A 13,330-nucleotide genomic window follows, 5' to 3' on the forward strand; every position below is an offset into this window, starting at 1 on the left:
AAAGGATGGGCATGTCTACATAGGGCCAGTGGCGCAACGGATAACGCGTCTGACTACGGATCAGAAGATTTTAGGTTCGACTCCTATCTGGCTCGGAAGAGTTGTAGGTCCCTGTTTCATTATATTCCTATTTACCTCAGACTTGTTGTAGGTTCAATATTCTCCAGGAGGACTCATCCAGCAGATGTTCTACGGTAGAGCTGCAGTAATAGGACCACGGCTAGTTAAACGTTTCCCATTTGCTGCTGGACTCTATGTGATGGCCGTCACGTGGTGTGCTGCTTTTGTATTTCAACATGGGTCCCTGATTCTCTTAACTACAAAAAAAGCTTGTTGACAAAAGTGTGTGTGCAAGGGTCTGTGGACGCAGGGAGGTGTGTGCAACTGAATGCTTACCCATTTACATGTGTGAGAGGGACAAACCAGCTCCTTGTGGGCTGCAGGCTTACAACTGGTAGCCCCAGTAGCCAGGCAGAAGCACAGCTAAGGAGAGAGAGGAAGTTGGTCCATTATTAAAGCAGAACCATGAGCATCTTGCCCTGCTACCTTTTTCCCCTCTCAGCCCCTCTCGGCCACGATCGGCCAAGACCTCTCTATTAGGGTGGAGGGTGAACATTTCTTGGAGCTCAGAAACTGAGGGATGTAGACCCAATATGTCTTCCAAGCGCCTAGAGACCTGGTGCCCAATCTGGCATGGTGTTTTTCAGCTTAACCGACCAATCTGGTTGCAAGGCAGATTTTAACAGTACTGCTGAAAGGGACTCCCAGACATCCCTGAGGCCATCATTTGCATAGGCCCTGCCCTTCTCTTTGTCCTGCTTCCCACAAAGCAACACATCACTGGTAGCAGTATAGATTTAGGGGTGGTGAAGAATAATGACAGGGAGGCTGAAAAAGAGAAAGAAAAGTCCCAGAAGTCCTGCAGGCTTCCTTGCTAAATGCAGCAGGACATAGAGCGCACCTTTTTTACTGCAAGGCAAATACATTAAAAATGTTGAGGAGAGACTAATTGAAAAATACATATTACATGACACAGGACTGGAACCTGCTTTATTATTTTAATTAGTCCTGAAAACAAAAAAGATTTCTCTCCTAAAAACTGTTTAAAATATGGAACGCTTCACGAATTTGCGTGTCGTCCTTGTGCAGGGGCCATGCTAATCTTCTCTGTATCGTTCCAATTTTAGTATATGTGCTGCCAAAGCGAGCACACTTTATTGATGAACTGACAATGTTTATAAACTCTCTAAATCTACAGTCTCTAGACATAGGGTGGCCTGGCAGAGATGCTCAGATGGCCAGTAAGCATTCAAATCTGAACCAATGGGCAAAAATGTCTGAAGAGTAGCAATCTATTATTCTTCTCTGCATTTGTGGTCCAAGACTTCACACACCGTAAGTATGTAGATTATGTCAGGGTTGCAAAGGCTCATGGTTTGGGCTACAGACAAGGAGCATTGTGACATCACGCTGCCTGTGGAACAGTGATATTAAAGGTGAAACAGCTGCACAGTAGGTTAGGTGAAGTGCTCTGAGAGTGGAAAGGCAGCATGCCTGGGTCCCCGGACAAGGTGAGCCTACGACAAGGTGTCTGAATTTTAACCTGTATTGTAATATTAAACCCCTTTTTGTTGTATCCGCCTAATTACTAAGGAGTTCACAAGCTCAGCCCCACACAGACCGGGAACTGATTATGTTAATGCAGACTATTTAAGAAACTGAGCCTGATCTAAAAGATTTCCTTGGATCTAGGACCATTTCGCCTAGATTTTAGGTCCTTCCTTCTCCTAAAGTCCTTTGTACAACTTAGGAAACCCTCACAGAACAGACTTTCAGCAGGTCAGATGGGTTTCCTTGTGCCTTCACACACACACACACACACTTTCTAGCCCTCTTAAGGACAAAAGGATGGGTATGTCTACATAGGGCCAGTGGCGCAATGGATAACGCGTCTGACCATGGATCAGAAGATTGTAGGTTCGACTCCTATCTGGCTCGTAAGAGTTGTAGGTCCCTGTTTCATTATATTCCTGTGGAATTCTTATTTACCTCAGACTTGTTGTAGGTTCAATATTCTCCAGGAGGACTCATCCAGCAGATGTTCCACGGTAGAGCTGCAGTAATAGGACCACGGCTAGTTAAACGTTTCCCATTTGCTGCTGGACTCTATGTGATGGCCGTCACGTGGTGTGCTGCTTTTGTATTTCAACATGGGTCCCTGATTCTCTTAACTACAAAAAAAGCTTGTTGACAAAAGTGTGTGTGCAAGGGTCTGTGGACGCAGGCAAGTGTGTGCAATCGAATGCTTACCCATTTACATGTGTGAGAGGGACAAACCAGCTCCTTGTGGGCTGCAGGCCTACAACTGGTAGCCCCAGTAGCCAGGCAGAAGCACAGCTAAGGAGAGAGAGGAAGTTGGTCCATTATTAAAGCAGAACCATGAGCATCTTGCCCTGCTACCTTTTTCCCCTCTCAGCCACGATCGGCCACGATCGGCCAAGACCTCTCTATTAGGGTGGAGGGTGAACATTTCTTGGAGCTCAGAAACTGAGGGATGTAGACCCAATATGTCTTCCAGCGCCTAGAGACCTGGTGCCCAATCTGGCATGGTGTTTTTCAGCTTAACCGACCAATCTGGTTGCAAGGCAGATTTTAACAGTACTGCTGAAAGGGACTCCCAGACATTCCTGAGGCCATCATTTGCATAGGCCCTGCCCTTCTCTTTGTCCTGCTTCCCACAAAGCAACTCATCACTGGTAGCAGTATAGATTTAGGGGTGGTGAAGAATAATGACAGGGAGGCTGAAAAAGAGAAAGAAAAGTCCCAGAAGTCCTGCAGGCTTCCTTGCTAAATGCAGCTGGACATAGAGCGCACCTTTTTTACTGCAAGGCAAATACATTAAAAATGTTGAGGAGAGACTAATTGAAAAATACATATTACATGACACAGGACTGGAACCTGCTTTATTATTTTAATTAGTCCTGAAAACAAAAAAGATTTCTCTCCTAAAAACTGTTTAAAATATGGAACGCTTCACGAATTTGCGTGTCATCCTTGCGCAGGGGCCATGCTAATCTTCTCTGTATCGTTCCAATTTTAGTATATGTGCTGCCAAAGCAAGCACACTTTATTGATGAACTGACAATGTTTATAAACTCTCTAAATCTACAGTCTCTAGACATAGGGTGGCCTGGCAGAGATGCTCAGATGGCCAGTAAGCATTCAAATCTGAACCAATGGGCAAAAATGTCTGAAGAGTAGCAATCTATTATTCTTCTCTGCATTTGTGGTCCAAGACTTCACACACCGTAAGTATGTAGATTATGTCAGGGTTGCAAAGGCTCATGGTTTGGGCTACAGACAAGGAGCATTGTGACATCACGCTGCCTGTGGAAGAGTGATATTAAAGGTGAAACAGCTGCACAGTAGGTTAGGTGAAGTGCTCTGAGAGTGGAAAGGCAGCATGCCTGGGTCCCCGGACAAGGTGAGCCTACGACAAGGTGTCTGAATTTTAACCTGTATTGTAATATTAAACCCCTTTTTGTTGTATCCGCCTAATTACTAAGGAGTTCACAAGCTCAGCCCCACACAGACCGGGAACTGATTATGTTAATGCAGACTATTTAAGAAACTGAGCCTGATCTAAAAGATTTCCTTGGATCTAGGACCATTTCGCCTAGATTTTAGGTCCTTCCTTCTCCTAAAGTCCTTTGTACAACTTAGGAAACCCTCACAGAACAGACTTTCAGCAGGTCAGATGGGTTTCCTTGTGCCTTCACACACACACACACACACTTTCTAGCCCTCTTAAGGACAAAAGGATCGGTATGTCTACATAGGGCCAGTGGCGCAATGGATAACGCGTCTGACCATGGATCAGAAGATTGTAGGTTCGACTCCTATCTGGCTCGTAAGAGTTGTAGGTCCCTGTTTCAGTATATTCCTGTGGAATTCTTATTTACCTCAGACTTGTTGTAGGTTCAATATTCTCCAGGAGGACTCATCCAGCAGATGTTCCACGGTAGAGCTGCAGTAATAGGACCACGGCTAGTTAAACGTTTCCCATTTGCTGCTGGACTCTATGTGATGGCCGTCACGTGGTGTGCTGCTTTTGTATTTCAACATGGGTCCCTGATTCTCTTAACTACAAAAAAAGCTTGTTGACAAAAGTGTGTGTGCAAGGGTCTGTGGACGCAGGCAGGTGTGTGCAATTGAATGCTTACCCATTTACATGTGTGAGAGGGACAAACCAGCTCCTTGTGGGCTGCAGGCCTACAACTGGTAGCCCCAGTAGCCAGGCAGAAGCACAGCTAAGGAGAGAGAGGAAGTTGGTCCATTATTAAAGCAGAACCATGAGCATCTTGCCCTGCTACCTTTTTCCCCTCTCAGCCACGATCGGCCAAGACCTCTCTATTCGGGTGGAGGGTGAACATTTCTTGGACCTCAGAAACTGAGGGATGTAGACCCAATATGTCTTCCAAGCGCCTAGAGACCTGGTGCCCAATCTGGCATGGTGTTTTTCAGCTTAACCGACCAATCTGGTTGCAAGGCAGATTTGAACAGTACTGCTGAAAGGGACTCCCAGACATCCCTGAGGCCATCATTTGCATAGGCCCTGCCCTTCTCTTTGTCCTGCTTCCCACAAAGCAACTCATCACTGGTAGCAGTATAGATTTAGGGGTGGTGAAGAATAATGACAGGGAGGCTGAAAAAGAGAAAGAAAAGTCCCAGAAGTCCTGCAGGCTTCCTTGCTAAATGCAGCTGGACATAGAGCGCACCTTTTTTACTGCAAGGCAAATACATTAAAAATGTTGAGGAGAGACTAATTGAAAAATACATATTACATGACACAGGAATGGAACCTGCTTTATTATTTTAATTAGTCCTGAAAACAAAAAAGATTTCTCTCCTAAAAACTGTTTAAAATATGGAATGCTTCACGAATTTGCGTGTCATCCTTGCGCAGGGGCCATGCTAATCTTCTCTGTATCGTTCCAATTTTAGTATATGTGCTGCCAAAGCGAGCACACTTTATTGATGAACTGACAATGTTTATAAACTCTCTAAATCTACAGTCTCTAGACATAGGGTGGCCTGGCAAAGATGCTCAGATGGCCAGTAAGCATTCAAATCTGAACCAATGGGCAAAAATGTCTGAAGAGTAGCAATCTATTATTCTTCTCTGCATTTGTGGTCCAAGACTTCACACACCGTAAGTATGTAGATTATGTCAGGGTTGCAAAGGCTCATGGTTTGGGCTACAGACAAGGAGCATTGTGACATCACGCTGCCTGTGGAACAGTGATATTAAAGGTGAAACAGCAGCACAGTAGGTTAGGTGAAGTGCTCTGAGAGTGGAAAGGCAGCATGCCTGGGTCCCCGGACAAGGTGAGCCTACGACAAGGTGTCTGAATTTTAACCTGTATTGTAATATTAAACCCCTTTTTGTTGTATCCGCCTAATTACTAAGGAGTTCACAAGCACAGCCCCACAAAGACCGGGAACTGATTATGTTAATGCAGACTATTTAAGAAACTGAGCCTGATCTAAAAGATTTCCTTGGATCTAGGACCATTTCGCCTAGATTTTAGGTCCTTCCTTCTCCTAAAGTCCTTTGTACAACTTAGGAAACCCTCACAGAACAGACTTTCAGGAGGTCAGATGGGTTTCCTTGTGCCTTCACACACACACACACACACTTTCTAGCCCTCTTAAGGACAAAAGGATGGGCATGTCTACATAGGGCCAGTGGTGCAACGGATAACGCGTCTGACTACGGATCAGAAGATTGTAGGTTCGACTCCTATCTGGCTTGGAAGAGTTGTAGGTCCCTGTTTCATTATATTCCTATTTACCTCAGACTTGTTGTAGGTTCAATATTCTCCAGGAGGACTCATCCAGCAGATGTTCTACGGTAGAGCTGCAGTAATAGGACCACGGCTAGTTAAACGTTTCCCATTTGCTGCTGGACTCTATGTGATGGCCGTCACGTGGTGTGCTGCTTTTGTATTTCAACATGGGTCCCTGATTCTCTTAACTACAAAAAAAGCTTGTTGACAAAAGTGTGTGTGCAAGGGTCTGTGGACGCAGGGAGGTGTGTGCAATTGAATGCTTACCCATTTACATGTGTGAGAGGGACAAACCAGCTCCTTGTGGGCTGCAGGCTTACAACTGGTAGCCCCAGTAGCCAGGCAGAAGCACAGCTAAGGAGAGAGAGGAAGTTGGTCCATTATTAAAGCAGAACCATGAGCATCTTGCCCTGCTACCTTTTTCCCCTCTCAGCCCCTCTCGGCCACGATCGGCCAAGACCTCTCTATTAGGGTGGAGGGTGAACATTTCTTGGAGCTCAGAAACTGAGGGATGTAGACCCAATATGTCTTCCAAGCGCCTAGAGACCTGGTGCCCAATCTGGCATGGTGTTTTTCAGCTTAACCGACCAATCTGGTTGCAAGGCAGATTTTAACAGTACTGCTGAAAGGGACTCCCAGACATCCCTGAGGCCATCATTTGCATAGGCCCTGCCCTTCTCTTTGTCCTGCTTCCCACAAAGCAACTCATCACTGGTAGCAGTATAGATTTAGGGGTGGTGAAGAATAATGACAGGGAGGCTGAAAAAGAGAAAGAAAAGTCCCAGAAGTCCTGCAGGCTTCCTTGCTAAATGCAGCTGGACATAGAGCGCACCTTTTTTACTGCAAGGCAAATACATTAAAAATGTTGAGGAGAGACTAATTGAAAAATACATATTACATGACACAGGACTGGAACCTGCTTTATTATTTTAATTAGTCCTGAAAACAAAAAAGATTTCTCTCCTAAAAACTGTTTAAAATATGGAACGCTTCACGAATTTGCGTGTCATCCTTGCGCAGGGGCCATGCTAATCTTCTCTGTATCGTTCCAATTTTAGTATATGTGCTGCCAAAGCGAGCACACTTTATTGATGAACTGACAATGTTTATAAACTCTCTAAATCTACAGTCTCTAGACATAGGGTGGCCTGGCAGAGATGCTCAGATGGCCAGTAAGCATTCAAATCTGAACCAATGGGCAAAAATGTCTGAAGAGTAGCAATCTATTATTCTTCTCTGCATTTGTGGTCCAAGACTTCACACACCGTAAGTATGTAGATTATGTCAGGGTTGCAAAGGCTCATGGTTTGGGCTACAGACAAGGAGCATTGTGACATCACGCTGCCTGTGGAACAGTGATATTAAAGGTGAAACAGCTGCACAGTAGGTTAGTTGAAGTGCTCTGAGAGTGGAAAGGCAGCATGCCTGGGTCCCCGGACAAGGTGAGCCTACGACAAGGTGTCTGAATTTTAACCTGTATTGTAATATTAAACCCCTTTTTGTTGTATCCGCCTAATTACTAAGGAGTTCACAAGCTCAGCCCCACACAGACCGGGAACTGATTATGTTAATGCAGACTATTTAAGAAACTGAGCCTGATCTAAAAGATTTCCTTGGATCTAGGACCATTTCGCCTAGATTTTAGGTCCTTCCTTCTCCTAAAGTCCTTTGTACAACTTAGGAAACCCTCACAGAACAGACTTTCAGCAGGTCAGATGGGTTTCCTTGTGCCTTCACACACACACACACACACTTTCTAGCCCTCTTAAGGACAAAAGGATGGGTATGCCTACATAGGGCCAGTGGCGCAATGGATAACGCGTCTGACCACGGATCAGAAGATTGTAGGTTCGACTCCTATCTGGCTCGTAAGAGTTGTAGGTCCCTGTTTCATTATATTCCTGTGGAATTCTTATTTACCTCAGACTTGTTGTAGGTTCAATATTCTCCAGGAGGACTCATCCAGCAGATGTTCCACGGTAGAGCTGCAGTAATAGGACCACGGCTAGTTAAACGTTTCCCATTTGCTGCTGGACTCTATGTGATGGCCGTCACGTGGTGTGCTGCTTTTGTATTTCAACATGGGTCCCTGATTCTCTTAACTACAAAAAAAGCTTGTTGACAAAAGTGTGTGTGCAAGGGTCTGTGGACGCAGGCAGGTGTGTGCAATTGAATGCTTACCCATTTACATGTGTGAGAGGGACAAACCAGCTCCTTGTGGGCTGCAGGCCTACAACTGGTAGCCCCAGTAGCCAGGCAGAAGCACAGCTAAGGAGAGAGAGGAAGTTGGTCCATTATTAAAGCAGAACCATGAGCATCTTGCCCTGCTACCTTTTTCCCCTCTCAGCCACGATCGGCCAAGACCTCTCTATTCGGGTGGAGGGTGAACATTTCTTGGACCTCAGAAACTGAGGGATGTAGACCCAATATGTCTTCCAAGCGCCTAGAGACCTGGTGCCCAATCTGGCATGGTGTTTTTCAGCTTAACCGACCAATCTGGTTGCAAGGCAGATTTTAACAGTACTGCTGAAAGGGACTCCCAGACATCCCTGAGGCCATCATTTGCATAGGCCCTGCCCTTCTCTTTGTCCTGCTTCCCACAAAGCAACTCATCACTGGTAGCAGTATAGATTTAGGGGTGGTGAAGAATAATGACAGGGAGGCTGAAAAAGAGAAAGAAAAGTCCCAGAAGTCCTGCAGGCTTCCTTGCTAAATGCAGCTGGACATAGAGCGCACCTTTTTTACTGCAAGGCAAATACATTAAAAATGTTGAGGAGAGACTAATTGAAAAATACATATTACATGACACAGGAATGGAACCTGCTTTATTATTTTAATTAGTCCTGAAAACAAAAAAGATTTCTCTCCTAAAAACTGTTTAAAATATGGAATGCTTCACGAATTTGCGTGTCATCCTTGCGCAGGGGCCATGCTAATCTTCTCTGTATCGTTCCAATTTTAGTATATGTGCTGCCAAAGCGAGCACACTTTATTGATGAACTGACAATGTTTATAAACTCTCTAAATCTACAGTCTCTAGACATAGGGTGGCCTGGCAAAGATGCTCAGATGGCCAGTAAGCATTCAAATCTGAACCAATGGGCAAAAATGTCTGAAGAGTAGCAATCTATTATTCTTCTCTGCATTTGTGGTCCAAGACTTCACACACCGTAAGTATGTAGATTATGTCAGGGTTGCAAAGGCTCATGGTTTGGGCTACAGACAAGGAGCATTGTGACATCACGCTGCCTGTGGAACAGTGATATTAAAGGTGAAACAGCAGCACAGTAGGTTAGGTGAAGTGCTCTGAGAGTGGAAAGGCAGCATGCCTGGGTCCCCGGACAAGGTGAGCCTACGACAAGGTGTCTGAATTTTAACCTGTATTGTAATATTAAACCCCTTTTTGTTGTATCCGCCTAATTACTAAGGAGTTCACAAGCACAGCCCCACAAAGACCGGGAACTGATTATGTTAATGCAGACTATTTAAGAAACTGAGCCTGATCTAAAAGATTTCCTTGGATCTAGGACCATTTCGCCTAGATTTTAGGTCCTTCCTTCTCCTAAAGTCCTTTGTACAACTTAGGAAACCCTCACAGAACAGACTTTCAGGAGGTCAGATGGGTTTCCTTGTGCCTTCACACACACACACACACACTTTCTAGCCCTCTTAAGGACAAAAGGATGGGCATGTCTACATAGGGCCAGTGGTGCAACGGATAACGCGTCTGACTACGGATCAGAAGATTGTAGGTTCGACTCCTATCTGGCTTGGAAGAGTTGTAGGTCCCTGTTTCATTATATTCCTATTTACCTCAGACTTGTTGTAGGTTCAATATTCTCCAGGAGGACTCATCCAGCAGATGTTCTACGGTAGAGCTGCAGTAATAGGACCACGGCTAGTTAAACGTTTCCCATTTGCTGCTGGACTCTATGTGATGGCCGTCACGTGGTGTGCTGCTTTTGTATTTCAACATGGGTCCCTGATTCTCTTAACTACAAAAAAAGCTTGTTGACAAAAGTGTGTGTGCAAGGGTCTGTGGACGCAGGGAGGTGTGTGCAATTGAATGCTTACCCATTTACATGTGTGAGAGGGACAAACCAGCTCCTTGTGGGCTGCAGGCTTACAACTGGTAGCCCCAGTAGCCAGGCAGAAGCACAGCTAAGGAGAGAGAGGAAGTTGGTCCATTATTAAAGCAGAACCATGAGCATCTTGCCCTGCTACCTTTTTCCCCTCTCAGCCCCTCTCGGCCACGATCGGCCAAGACCTCTCTATTAGGGTGGAGGGTGAACATTTCTTGGAGCTCAGAAACTGAGGGATGTAGACCCAATATGTCTTCCAAGCGCCTAGAGACCTGGTGCCCAATCTGGCATGGTGTTTTTCAGCTTAACCGACCAATCTGGTTGCAAGGCAGATTTTAACAGTACTGCTGAAAGGGACTCCCAGACATCCCTGAGGCCATCATTTGCATAGGCCCTGCCCTTCTCTTTGTCCTGCTTCCCACAAAGCAACTCATCACTGGTAGCAGTATAGATTTAGGGGTGGTGAAGAATAATGACAGGGAGGCTGAAAAAGAGAAAGAAAAGTCCCAGAAGTCCTGCAGGCTTCCTTGCTAAATGCAGCTGGACATAGAGCGCACCTTTTTTACTGCAAGGCAAATACATTAAAAATGTTGAGGAGAGACTAATTGAAAAATACATATTACATGACACAGGACTGGAACCTGCTTTATTATTTTAATTAGTCCTGAAAACAAAAAAGATTTCTCTCCTAAAAACTGTTTAAAATATGGAACGCTTCATGAATTTGCGTGTCATCCTTGCGCAGGGGCCATGCTAATCTTCTCTGTATCGTTCCAATTTTAGTATATGTGCTGCCAAAGCGAGCACACTTTATTGATGAACTGACAATGTTTATAAACTCTCTAAATCTACAGTCTCTAGACATAGGGTGGCCTGGCAGAGATGCTCAGATGGCCAGTAAGCATTCAAATCTGAACCAATGGGCAAAAATGTCTGAAGAGTAGCAATCTATTATTCTTCTCTGCATTTGTGGTCCAAGACTTCACACACCGTAAGTATGTAGATTATGTCAGGGTTGCAAAGGCTCATGGTTTGGGCTACAGACAAGGAGCATTGTGACATCACGCTGCCTGTGGAACAGTGATATTAAAGGTGAAACAGCTGCACAGTAGGTTAGTTGAAGTGCTCTGAGAGTGGAAAGGCAGCATGCCTGGGTCCCCGGACAAGGTGAGCCTACGACAAGGTGTCTGAATTTTAACCTGTATTGTAATATTAAACCCCTTTTTGTTGTATCCGCCTAATTACTAAGGAGTTCACAAGCTCAGCCCCACACAGACCGGGAACTGATTATGTTAATGCAGACTATTTAAGAAACTGAGCCTGATCTAAAAGATTTCCTTGGATCTAGGACCATTTCGCCTAGATTTTAGGTCCTTCCTTCTCCTAAAGTCCTTTGTACAACTTAGGAAACCCTCACAGAACAGACTTTCAGCAGGTCAGATGGGTTTCCTTGTGCCTTCACACACACACACACACACACTTTCTAGCCCTCTTAAGGACAAAAGGATGGGTATGTCTACATAGGGCCAGTGGCGCAATGGATAACGCGTCTGACCATGGATCAGAAGATTGTAGGTTCGACTCCTATCTGGCTCGTAAGAGTTGTAGGTCCCTGTTTCATTATATTCCTGTGGAATTCTTATTTACCTCAGACTTGTTGTAGGTTCAATATTCTCCAGGAGGACTCATCCAGCAGATGTTCCACGGTAGAGCTGCAGTAATAGGACCACGGCTAGTTAAACGTTTCCCATTTGCTGCTGGACTCTATGTGATGGCCGTCACGTGGTGTGCTGCTTTTGTATTTCAACATGGGTCCCTGATTCTCTTAACTACAAAAAAAGCTTGTTGACAAAAGTGTGTGTGCAAGGGTCTGTGGACGCAGGCAGGTGTGTGCAATCGAATGCTTACCCATTTACATGTGTGAGAGGGACAAACCAGCTCCTTGTGGGCTGCAGGCCTACAACTGGTAGCCCCAGTAGCCAGGCAGAAGCACAGCTAAGGAGAGAGAGGAAGTTGGTCCATTATTAAAGCAGAACCATGAGCATCTTGCCCTGCTACCTTTTTCCCCTCTCAGCCACGATCGGCCACGATCGGCCAAGACCTCTCTATTAGGGTGGAGGGTGAACATTTCTTGGAGCTCAGAAACTGAGGGATGTAGACCCAATATGTCTTCCAAGCGCCTAGAGACCTGGTGCCCAATCTGGCATGGTGTTTTTCAGCTTAACCGACCAATCTGGTTGCAAGGCAGATTTTAACAGTACTGCTGAAAGGGACTCCCAGACATTCCTGAGGCCATCATTTGCATAGGCCCTGCCCTTCTCTTTGTCCTGCTTCCCACAAAGCAACTCATCACTGGTAGCAGTATAGATTTAGGGGTGGTGAAGAATAATGACAGGGAGGCTGAAAAAGAGAAAGAAAAGTCCCAGAAGTCCTGCAGGCTTCCTTGCTAAATGCAGCTGGACATAGAGCGCACCTTTTTTACTGCAAGGCAAATACATTAAAAATGTTGAGGAGAGACTAATTGAAAAATACATATTACATGACACAGGACTGGAACCTGCTTTATTATTTTAATTAGTCCTGAAAACAAAAAAGATTTCTCTCCTAAAAACTGTTTAAAATATGGAACGCTTCACGAATTTGCGTGTCATCCTTGCGCAGGGGCCATGCTAATCTTCTCTGTATCGTTCCAATTTTAGTATATGTGCTGCCAAAGCAAGCACACTTTATTGATGAACTGACAATGTTTATAAACTCTCTAAATCTACAGTCTCTAGACATAGGGTGGCCTGGCAGAGATGCTCAGATGGCCAGTAAGCATTCAAATCTGAACCAATGGGCAAAAATGTCTGAAGAGTAGCAATCTATTATTCTTCTCTGCATTTGTGGTCCAAGACTTCACACACCGTAAGTATGTAGATTATGTCAGGGTTGCAAAGGCTCATGGTTTGGGCTACAGACAAGGAGCATTGTGACATCACGCTGCCTGTGGAACAGTGATATTAAAGGTGAAACAGCCGCACAGTAGGTTAGGTAAAGTGCTCTGAGAGTGGAAAGGCAGCATGCCTGGGTCCCCGGACAAGGTGAGCCTACGACAAGGTGTCTGAATTTTAACCTGTATTGTAATATTAAACCCCTTTTTGTTGTATCCGCCTAATTACTAAGGAGTTCACAAGCTCAGCCCCACAAAGACCGGGAACTGATTATGTTAATGCAGACTATTTAAGAAACTGAGCCTGATCTAAAAGATTTCCTTGGATCTAGGACCATTTCGCCTAGATTTTAGGTCCTTCCTTCTCCTAAAGTCCTTTGTACAACTTAGGAAACCCTCACAGAACAGACTTTCAGGAGGTCAGATGGGTTTTCTTGTGCCTTCACACACACACACACACACTTTCT

At 45.1% G+C, this 13,330-nt stretch overlaps 11 non-coding genes across 11 annotated transcripts; 4 read left to right on the forward strand and 7 right to left on the reverse strand.

Moving 5' to 3' along the window:
• Positions 1-1,104: 1,104 nt before the first annotated feature.
• LOC144765215 (U6 spliceosomal RNA) lies at positions 1,105-1,211 on the reverse strand. The gene has a single exon (XR_013597222.1). It is a non-coding gene; the product is annotated as a U6 spliceosomal RNA (small nuclear RNA).
• Positions 1,212-1,925: 714 nt separating this feature from the next.
• On the forward strand, positions 1,926-1,998 carry TRNAH-AUG (transfer RNA histidin (anticodon AUG)). Its single transcript has one exon. It is a non-coding gene; the product is annotated as a tRNA-His (tRNA).
• A 1,019-nt stretch (positions 1,999-3,017) lies between these two features.
• Positions 3,018-3,124, reverse strand: LOC144765083 (U6 spliceosomal RNA). The gene has a single exon (XR_013597098.1). It is a non-coding gene; the product is annotated as a U6 spliceosomal RNA (small nuclear RNA).
• Positions 3,125-3,838: 714 nt separating this feature from the next.
• On the forward strand, positions 3,839-3,911 carry TRNAH-AUG (transfer RNA histidin (anticodon AUG)). The gene has a single exon. It is a non-coding gene; the product is annotated as a tRNA-His (tRNA).
• Positions 3,912-4,921: 1,010 nt separating this feature from the next.
• On the reverse strand, positions 4,922-5,028 carry LOC144765071 (U6 spliceosomal RNA). Its single transcript, XR_013597087.1, has one exon. It is a non-coding gene; the product is annotated as a U6 spliceosomal RNA (small nuclear RNA).
• Positions 5,029-6,824: 1,796 nt separating this feature from the next.
• LOC144765055 (U6 spliceosomal RNA) lies at positions 6,825-6,931 on the reverse strand. The gene has a single exon (XR_013597072.1). It is a non-coding gene; the product is annotated as a U6 spliceosomal RNA (small nuclear RNA).
• Positions 6,932-7,645: 714 nt separating this feature from the next.
• Positions 7,646-7,718, forward strand: TRNAR-ACG (transfer RNA arginine (anticodon ACG)). Its single transcript has one exon. It is a non-coding gene; the product is annotated as a tRNA-Arg (tRNA).
• A 1,010-nt stretch (positions 7,719-8,728) lies between these two features.
• LOC144765072 (U6 spliceosomal RNA) lies at positions 8,729-8,835 on the reverse strand. The gene has a single exon (XR_013597088.1). It is a non-coding gene; the product is annotated as a U6 spliceosomal RNA (small nuclear RNA).
• A 1,796-nt stretch (positions 8,836-10,631) lies between these two features.
• LOC144765118 (U6 spliceosomal RNA) lies at positions 10,632-10,738 on the reverse strand. The gene has a single exon (XR_013597131.1). It is a non-coding gene; the product is annotated as a U6 spliceosomal RNA (small nuclear RNA).
• A 716-nt stretch (positions 10,739-11,454) lies between these two features.
• On the forward strand, positions 11,455-11,527 carry TRNAH-AUG (transfer RNA histidin (anticodon AUG)). The gene has a single exon. It is a non-coding gene; the product is annotated as a tRNA-His (tRNA).
• Positions 11,528-12,547: 1,020 nt separating this feature from the next.
• LOC144765084 (U6 spliceosomal RNA) lies at positions 12,548-12,654 on the reverse strand. The gene has a single exon (XR_013597099.1). It is a non-coding gene; the product is annotated as a U6 spliceosomal RNA (small nuclear RNA).
• Between the last annotated feature and the right edge of the window lie 676 nt (positions 12,655-13,330).

Source organism: Lissotriton helveticus, chromosome 6 (genome assembly GCF_964261635.1).
Source record: "Lissotriton helveticus chromosome 6, aLisHel1.1, whole genome shotgun sequence".
In the NCBI taxonomy this organism is placed as follows: Eukaryota; Metazoa; Chordata; class Amphibia; order Caudata; family Salamandridae; genus Lissotriton; species Lissotriton helveticus.